The sequence below is a fragment of the Phascolarctos cinereus genome, unplaced genomic scaffold, assembly GCF_003287225.1.
Source record: "Phascolarctos cinereus isolate Bilbo 61053 unplaced genomic scaffold, phaCin_HiC Scaffold_9;HRSCAF=440, whole genome shotgun sequence".
NCBI classification, from domain to species: domain Eukaryota; kingdom Metazoa; phylum Chordata; class Mammalia; order Diprotodontia; family Phascolarctidae; genus Phascolarctos; species Phascolarctos cinereus.
In genome coordinates, this window is record NW_027556402.1 from 88,782,005 (window position 1) to 88,788,829 (window position 6,825).

Genomic DNA, 6,825 nt, shown 5'->3' on the forward strand with positions numbered 1-6,825 from the left:
CTGGGGTAATAAGTAATAGGAAGCCACTGCAGCTTATTTACTGTGTAAACAATAATAAATAATACATTTATAGCAAATAATAATAAATAGTTTTTTTAAAACTGTATATTAACTATATAAATTTTCCCCAGTAAATACAAACTAATTTCTGGGTGATAGGAGAAAAGGAAATGTTAACAAGTGGGGGAATCAAGAAAGGCCTGGTGTAGGAAGTAACAAAGTGTTTTGTTATTAATTTTCTGAATAAATTGTATCAACTTCTCACATCATTTTTTCCATGTAGGTATAGGTGCAGGAAGGCTGATGGAGTAGTAAATTCACTGGTCTTGGACTAATAAGATCTGCTACTTAATAATTAATTATGTTATCCTTATCCTAAGTAGATACCCTTACCTTTAAAATAGTTAACCGAAGTTAATGGGTAAAAATAGCAGTAACAGCAATAAAAACAACAACAATCACCACCACACATTGGGTATACTTTTATGTTTAATCTGTATTATTAACATTTTCTTCATCAATTTCTTAAGTCTAGGCAATGACCAGAATAAATCAATCCCCTATTTATAGCACTTGCTGATTTTCAAGGTGAAAATGTTCATAGTGAACATTTAACAATTGGCTCTTACTAACCGATTAGAGCTGGTTCCAGGTCACCCCTGGTAATAATGTTTGTATTGTTTATTTCATAAGCAGCCTAGCTCAGACGATGGAAGACTGGGCTGAGTCACTAAAATATGAATTCAAATCCAGCCTGTGACAATGACTCAGCAACTGACAAGCCTGTCACTTAATCTCTGTGTGCCTCAGACAATTCCCTAGGAGTTATTTATTTATCTATTTACTTATTTATAATTTATCTATTAAATTATAAACTGGCTTCCATCTGCTGAGGAAGGGAATTTCCACACTTACTTTAAGGAAATCACAGATCCTTCCCTAATTCAAATACTATTTATCTCACAGGATTGTTGTGATAATTTTTTTTTGAAAACTTGAGAGTGCTATTTAAATGTATGCTATTACTATACAGTCTACAAGAAAATGCTGTCAGTCAATAAATATTTATTAAGGGATTATTATGTGTCAGGTACCATACTAAGTGCCAATATACAAAAAAAAAAGGCAAAAACACTTTCTCTGCTCCCAAGGTACACGCGCGCGTGCACACACACACACACACACACACACACACACACACACATCCTAATGGGGAACAATATGCAAAACAAAACAACTATGTCCATACAAAATAAATGCAGTGTAAATGATAGGAAGTCTCAGAGGAAAGGCTCTGGGGTGGGGAGTGTCTGGTGAACTCAGTCTTAAAGGAAACCAACAAAAGCAGGAAGCAGAGATGAGAAGGAAGAACAGTTCAGACATGGAGAACAGCAAATGAAGATATTAGAAGATGAAGCATATTGCTCAGGGAACAGCAAAGAGGTCAGTATTGCTGGATTAGAGAATGCAAGATTGTAAAGTGTAAGTCAAGTGTAAGAAAACTGGAAAGGTAATGAAGGGCTTTAAGAGCCCAAAAGAAGCTCTTTGATTCTATTTGATTCTAGAGATAATAAGAAGCCACTACAGCTTACTGAGTAGGGTGACATGACCAGACTCATGCTTTAAGAAGATCATTTTGATAACTCAGTACAGGACAGACTGGAATGGGAAAGATATGTGGTAGGGAAATCAACCAGAAGGCTACTATGATAGTCCAGGTGATGAGGCCCCACATCAGGATGGTGGCAGTGTCAGAAGAGAGAATATGTTAAGAGAACATATGAGAAATGTTACAAGAGTAGAATTATCAGAATTTGGCAAAAGATTAGATATGAGAGGAAAAGGAAGAGAATAAGTATTTCTATAGTATTTATTATGTGCCAGGCACTGTGTTTAAGCAAACATTTTACAAATATTATCTCATTTGATTCTCACAAAAACCGTAAAAGGTAGGTGCTATTATTATCCCCATTTTACAGTTGAGGAAACTGAAGCAAACAGAGGTTAAGTAATTTGCCCAAGGTCACACAGTTAGGAAGTGTGTGAAGCTGCATTTGAACTCAGGTCTTCCTGACTCTAGGTGAGGAATTGCAGACACTTAGGTTGTGAACCTGAATGAATGGGAGAATTGTGGTGTCCTTGACAGTAGTAAGGAAGTTAGAAAGAACAGAGGATTTGGAGATAAAGACAATAATAACTTCAGTTTTGGACATGTTGCTTTTAAGGTATCTATAAGGTATCCTGTTCAAGAAGTCCAATAAGCAGTTGGACATCAGGACTGCTAGCAAAACTGGAAAAGATATCAGCAGAAAATAGGTTTAAACCATCACCTACACCATATGTCACAAAAAGCTCCAAATGGAGATGTCTTAAATAAAAAAGACTATGACATTTTTTTAACTGACAAAAGAGGAAGAAGGTACTTTGCACAACTATGGTTAGCCTGATCGACTGGGAAGACAACCTTGAAAATGAGAGAGAAGACAGTGCCACCATGGCCTTGCACAGTGATATCCCAAACAGTTCAGTGTCCCGGTGAACAGGAGTAAAGAAGGCAGCATTGGAGGCTCCAGGAGTGGATAAGTACTTGGTATTTCTCCCCACCTACAATGAATGAGAGAAATTGCCTCTCATCATGTGGTAACTGGTGAAGAGCTTGGGAGAAAGTAGAAACAACTATGCAATTACAGTCATCCATAATGTAAGTCACAATGGAACACAGAAAGCTGCTGACTAGTTGGAAAAGATCAGTGGGTCAGATAAAATTCTTCTAAGGCCCAGGGTTAAAAAAGCTAGGACCAGGACCAGCATATGTTCATGGAATTCAACATACTATAGGAAATTTCATTTTTATGATCTCTCACACTATCCAATATTTATTCTAGAGTTTATTAGGAAGCAAAGAAGATGTAATTTTGACATTATTTCTGGAACTCACTCCAAAGGAAACAGAGGTATCTATGGCTAGGGTTTGAAGAGAAAAAATATCAGCAGAGTAGCCAACTTCCTAACTCAGATTTTGCTGAGGCCAGGAGCATCAGACTTAACAGGAAGTTTCAGCTTATACAAAAAAGTTTCAGGCTAAGTACTGCCTCCTGAGGTGCAGGTCTAGACAGAGAAGAAAACACTGCATACGAAAGGAGGGTAAGAAGTTACTATGGGTCCATTCATTTCTCCTTAATACCTGGGAAAGAGCTTAACAGTTACCCTCCTATAGGTAAAAACAGAAATACAGCCCACTAAATAATAGTATTTGAAAAAATATAATATTGAACTTTATTTTTTTAATGAAAACATATATATTTAATACATATAACATATATATTTAATTTTTTTAATTTATAAAAAGCACAGGTCGTCCACAGATCATTAAAAATTCCCCACATGCTGTACTAAAGCACAAATGCTTTATTTATTTTACTAAGCATTAAGTATCCACCTCCTAGAACTTGGCATCAAACAAAATATTTGGCCATCTCACAAAAAATAATTTTCTAAGCATCCCATTGGTGGAGAATGATACTTAGCAAGGTATATTCTTGAAATAGAAAAGCAGCACAATCTAGTGGACAAAGAGAAAACTGCAGCTCTGCAATAGAAAAGCTGTTCTGGGGTTCCAATTTATATAGGCTCAGGGGAGTCGGTTCCTTTAGGAGTCTAGATTTAATTTCTATTTCAGAGTAGTATTTTGAAGAATAATTAACATCTGAAGATAAATTATTTCCTAAAAATGAGCCAAGATAAAGAATGCAGTGAGTAACGAATTGTTAATGACAAAGTAATTGAGCTGTCCTTTGAGTTTCAGGGTAAGAAAAAACACTTAAATTCTGCCAAAGCAAAGAAAACAAAAATCATAGTATCATAGACTTAAAGCTGGAAGATTTATCTCAGCCAATCCCTTCATTTTTCAGATAAAGAAACTGAGGCCCAGAAAGATTAAATGACTTGAATGTTTCATAAGCAATCATTTGCAGCATTTTTATCACGTTAAAGTTAAAAAATTTCAATTATATATCTATGTTCCAAAATGTGCTAGAAATAAAAATGTAAGGGAGTGATCAGAAGAGTTGCTGATCAATTTAGTGAGTTCCCCCAATTAATTCAAAGAAATTATAGATCATGGGCTTTTGTTAGAAGGTACCTCCGAGGTGGTACACACAGGAGACCTCTTTTCCCTGTCCCACTTCAAGGAACAGCAGTAATGACTTGCCAGAAAAGTACATGGCAAACTCAGGGGAGAGCTCCTGGACTACCAGGTTCTGGCTGCTTTTGTTTCCTTTTCTGAGAATGGAGTAGAGACTGAAGTTTCTGAGAATGGACTTTCCCTGCAAGTCTGAGAGTTCCTAGCCTGAGTACTCAGCTCCGCATGGTGCAAGTCCATGGTGAATGGGGAGTATTTTCTCAGTACTGGTATCCTCAAATGTCTATTTGAGTACTTTTTGTTGCTGTATTTGCTCACAGGTGAGTCCTTTGGATCTTATACATTTTCTGTGACAGACAAAATAAAGGCTGTCTCACGTCTGATGTATTAGAATGAACTCTTTGAAGGCAAAAACTGTTTTTGACCTTCTTTGTATTCCCAACATTTGACTTAATTTGATTTGATACTCATATTTCGCATTGAATGTAGAAGCTAAGTACATTTGCCCCCACTTTTGGGGATAGTCATAACTAAGCTTCATTTTAGAGATTTTCCGGGAGTAAAATTCTGAAATGGGAGCCAAAAAGTTAAAATGACCCCTTTGAGCTCACGCCCAAAGAATGGACCAGTTCCATCAGATCCTAGTCATTAGAAGAGAAGGACCTGATACAAACTTTTTTTTTTAAAAAAAGGCACAATCTTTGCCTTCAAGAATAAGCTCATAGATTTAGAATTAGAAGGTACTTTGGAGATCAAAGAGTCCAACTCTCTTATTTTGCAAATCAGCAACTGAGGCCTAGATCAATAAAATGATTAATCAAAGTTCACACAGACAGTAAATGGCAGAATTGGGATTTGAAACAAACCAAGTTCTACTGACTCCAAGTCCTACACCCTTTACACTATACGGGAGGGAATGGGGAGAAGGTATATGACATATATACCACTAAATGAGATAAGATAAAGTGTGATGGAGTCAAAGGAAAGATGCAAAGTGCACTAGAACAGCACTTCTCCCCCCCTCAACTTTATTAATTTATTCATTTATCAACAATCACTTCCATATGCTTTTGAGTTGAAAATTTTTCTCCCCCTTTCTCCCCCCCCCCAAGACGGCACACAATCTGATACAGGTTTTACATTTACATTCCTATTAAACATATTTTCACATTAGTGAAGTTGTAAGTAAAAACTAAAACCAACAGGAGGAACCATCAGAAAGATGAAACAAAACTCAACAGAAGGTAAAAATAGGTGATAGCGATTCAACTTCCATAGTTCTTTCTTTGGATGTGGACAGCATTTTCCATCCTGAGGCCTCTGGAGATGTCTTAGATCCTCGTAATGCTGAGAAGGGTTCAGTATAACAGTATTAGTCATCGCATAATGGGGCTGTTATTGTGTACAAAGTCCTCTTGGTTCTGCTCACTTCACTCAGCATCAGACCATACAAATCTTTCCAGGTTTTTCTGAAGTCAGCCTGTTCATCATTTCTTATAGCACAATAGTATTCCATTACATGCATATACCACAACTTGCTCAGCCATTCCCCAATTGATGGGCATCCTCTCAATTTCCAATTCTTTTAGAACAGCACTTCTTAAACTATGGGTCACAATCCCATATGGGGTTGTGAAAAATTTGGCAACGGTAAAAGGTTTCTGAATACGCAATGGCCAAAAATTAATTCAAAATCAAACGCATAATAAATCTGAGGTGTTTCTGACAGCGCTCCCCCTTCACTCCCCTTTACTTTGCACTGTATATGCCCTCAGGCCACACAATGCCAACTGGTACTGCCAAAATACAAAAAGGGGTCCCCAGAGTGGAAAAAGTTTAAGAAGCCCTGCTCTGGAAGATTTCAAAGAAAGACAGAATACTTTCAAGTGAGAAAATCAGGAAAGGGTTCATGGAAAAGGTGGTGGTGGGGGTGCTTGGGTGCTTGTGCTTGGACCCCAATTTCTCCCTAGCCTCAAAAACACTATCCCTGACAGTTTTTCCTCAGGCCAAGGACACTGTGCCTAGCAATTACTCATGAGTGGGCCCCAGCAAGACCCTTATCTATTTCCCTGGTGCAGTTACAAACAGCACCTGAAGGAATTATTAGTTTGAACTGGCTTTGCACTGGGTCATAAAGATATTCTTCCTCACTGAACTATCTATACTATCGCCCTACCTCATTATCTATATCCTGGACTGCTCATTATCTGTATTCTAGACTTAAGACATATGTATACTTCCTACATCTATCTTGTCAAACAAGACATTGACTGGTGGCAGACTGCACAACTCTCAGTTACCCCTGAACTCTAGTTAACTTAGTGACTTAGCAGGCCTAAAACCACACCTCCATGTGGCCCCCCTTGTGGCCTTTTCTTAGTGAACTCTGGGTAAAACATCTGGCAGTAGATACAAGAAGTACATGTTCTTTTAAGAACTGACCACTCCTTAACCACTCCCTAATCCCACCCCTGAATCACCTAGTTAGCATATATGGCACATGTTTTATTGTATTTTATCCTATATAAACTTTAACTGTACCCCTCTCAGGTTGTAGGTTCCTTAAGAATCCTTGCCTGTTGAAAAGTGTAACAACAAACTTTTTGCCAACTTTACTTAAAAAATGCTGGAGCATGTGAATTCATTCCAGATGACCCCTTTCTGTACACCAGTCTTTGAGGGGT

General features: G+C 37.6%; 1 pseudogene; it reads left to right on the forward strand.

Moving 5' to 3' along the window:
* Positions 1-2,494: 2,494 nt before the first annotated feature.
* LOC110200928 (dolichol-phosphate mannosyltransferase subunit 1 pseudogene) lies at positions 2,495-3,171 on the forward strand (annotated as a pseudogene).
* Positions 3,172-6,825: the final 3,654 nt, after the last annotated feature.